Consider the following 3467-nt stretch of genomic DNA (forward strand, 5'->3'; position numbering starts at 1 on the left):
GATCTCGTGGTTCGGGCTCTGTGCTGACAGCTCAGAGCCTGGAGCCTGCTTTGGATTCTGTGTCTCCTTGTCTCTCTGCCCCTCTCCCGCTCACACTTTGTCTCTCTCTGGCAAAGAAATAAACAATTTTTTTTTAAATGAGACTAAAAATATACCTGGCCCTAAACACAAAGGGATAGATGCTGGGAGTAATAGCAATATCAAAAGCACAAAAAACAAAACACCAAAGTAGCAATCATAATACTGTGTGTAGTTTTCAACCTTCTGTCAGTATTGGGCACAACGCCAGTACAGTGTGGTGTTTTCAGGGTGGAGGAAATTCTCTTATCTTTGCCACCTCGCAGTATCCCCTTAAATCAAACAATCAGCTCACTGCATCTTCCTTTACCAACATAACCGGGGTCTGTTTTTCTCTACACTGGTTTGGGACTTTTTAACCCATGGTGTCTCAAAAATCACGCTTGCTGACCAACGAGGCTTGCTCTGTGGACTCACCATCCCTGATCATAGTGCCCCAAGAGGCCCTCTATGGAATTTCATCCCGGTCTTACTTTACTGCTGGTCACAGGGAAGAGAGATACTCACTATTTGAAGAGTGAATTTTGCATATGGAGAACTCTACCATGTGATTTCAGACTGACTTCCCAGCCGTTTCTTCCAGTCCCTTCCCAAGTGAGCACTGCAGTATGCGTCGGGCAATCTGGGTTGTAATCTCAGCAATGCCAATGTCTACCACTGTAAGTTATTTAAACTCCTCTGGGCTTCAGTGTTTTCTTGCTTCACAAAGTGAAATATAGATGAGATGATCTTAGCATCTTCCAAAATCAAAGGTGTTGGGATGCTATTTCTTTCTCCTTCTGGCTCGTCTGTCTCCTCTGTAGTCCCTGACTGTCATACTCATTCTGGTTTCCATATTTTGCCAGGTCTTTTTTGCTCAGGTAGTAACTCTTATGCTCCTTGACATATGAATATTCTACCCACACTTTAAAGTTCTGCCCAAATCCCAGTATCTTCAAAGACCTTTCTCAATGTGTGTGCATAGAACATTGGGGGTAGGGAGGTAGGTGGATATCTGAGGGGCCATGTGCCAGGGACATAAAGATGAAATGAAATAGACTTGATTCTGTCTTGCACAGAATTTAAAGACTAGCTGAATAATAGCTGACATTTTCTGAGATAGTTTTTTACTTTCCAGTTGAGAAAACTGAGACTCAGAGAAGTTAAATAATTTGCCCAGGGCACGGAGCTAGCAAACAACAGAATTCAGGTCTATTAGACTACAAACACTTCTCTTAACTGCCATGCCACACCGCCAGCACACCATGGCAAAGGTGTGGCAAAGGGTCCACACTTCCCATTCCTGTGACATGACCAACAGTAGTTTCCAAACTATCCCCTTCTGAGCCTGGCAAAGTCACATAATTGCTGGCTAGACAGTTTGCCAGGCATTCACTTCCAGTTGATAGGAAGTGGCACTTGAAATGAAAGTCACAGTGTTTACCATCTTGGCTGATGTCTTTTCCAGAACACCAAGAATCATTGAATAATTCATTGGGATTTAACCACATATTTCATTCCATTGTTAAACTATTTCTATAACAAGACACGTTATCTTTCAACTATCTTTAACTTCTACATGGTCAGGGACACAATTTCTTTTATCAACACCGTTTCATCTAACATGATTGACACGGATGATGAGGTGCTCAGTAAGCACTCTGTGGGAAGGCACGGTGAAGACAGGTAATTGAATGAAGGAAGGAAGGAATGCACTCATGCTGTTTTCATAGCGACAGTCAGCAATGTTTAAAAGAAAGTTTTCTGTATGTGACTCAGGTCTCTAACTTCTGAGTTGGAGAATCATTCTATTTTTTCCAGTCCTCTGAGCATCGCCGATGAGTGGAGGGATACGTTTTCAGGATTTATAGGGGGAAGAGAGAGAAGGCTTCGACTTCTAACCACTTAGATGACAAATAACAAATGAAAACTGATGCTTGTCATTAAACAAGCCTAGGAAAGTCTACAATGATATAGGGAGAGAAGACTTTCCTGCTAGCACCCCCTCCCCTACAGCACACTGGATTATAGTCCCCTTCTGGTATTACCGTGCTCCCCAGTGAATACTGAGTATCTACATTGTTTTGTTTGTCTTTGCACCACACTGTCCAGGAGTATCTGATACAGAACTCTTTAATAAAGACTTATTGCACAAATGTCTGCATACGGCTCTAACGTCAGTGGTTTTCGTATAGACTGCGTAATAGGCTTCCCACTTGATTATTAATGTTTTGGATTCCCTAATAGTAATAAAAAAAAAAAGCTCTTTTCTTTCCACAGTGAAAGATAAAAGGCAAATAAAAGGTTTCTGTCAGGGGCTACATTTTGTGGGGACATAACTACATAGACATAGAAATGACTCAAACTCTTGGTAGAAATGAGTATGCAAATGGAGAAGAAAGAATATAGGGGCCACTTGGAATGTGGAATGAGGTAGGGGATAGTTATTGAATTAGCGGGGCGGAGACCCTGAAGATAATAAGAACAGCTAACAGTTAATAAGCTCTTAGTGTGTCAGCATTATTCTAAGCAATAATTCATGGATTAACTTTCCACTGCTTTTATGGATTAAACAATATTATAATCCCCACTTTATTCATGATGAGCTTGAAGCATCAAAGACTGAACAGTGTATCCCAAATCACAAAGGCAGGAAGTTTTCAAGTTAACATTTCAAATCCAGGTGGCCTGCCTCCAGCCCACGCCCTTGACCTCTGTGGTCTCCTCCCTCTGTAGAAGATGAGCTTTTGCCAGCTTCAGCATTCTGCCAAGAGCCAGTCCTAATAGGATTCCGTCTGATACATCCAAGGTTTCTACCCCTAATACAATATGAAGGCAAGTTCAACCTAACGATTGTTCCTTTACAGTTGTTCCTAATTATTCTATTTGTGTTTACTTGGAATGCCTGGGGGATTCAATAAAGGTATTCCAATACATGTGCACAATCCTGAAGAAATCAATAGATGGAATAAAAATGAAGTGAGATTTAAGCAAGCTTTCTGTATTGAAATCATATCATTCACTGGAGACTGTATCCTTCTGCTTCTTGAAAAGCAAGCAGCCCCATTCTTCTGTGTGTTTCAGAAAGCAGAAGTCCTGGGCTAGAAAGCTGTTCTAATCAACTAGTAGCTGCGAGCTATATTACTGAACTTTGTGTTACAAGCGATGGTGGATGCTGATATACCATAGTTTTCATCTCACGATCCCAATCTGCTTAGGGTATAATGGTTTCTCTCAACCTTTACCATTGTAAGCACCACTAAGAGATTGAATCATCACAGGGAGGCCAAATGGAATGCATGCAATGTGTTGTATCATGGGATGATTGCTTTTGTTGCATAACGTTAACAATCATTCCAAATGAAAAACGCTTGGGGTGTCTCTAAGGAGCCTATTTATATTGGAGCATC

Source organism: Felis catus, chromosome B3, assembly GCF_018350175.1.
Source record: "Felis catus isolate Fca126 chromosome B3, F.catus_Fca126_mat1.0, whole genome shotgun sequence".
Classification (NCBI taxonomy): domain Eukaryota; kingdom Metazoa; phylum Chordata; class Mammalia; order Carnivora; family Felidae; genus Felis; species Felis catus.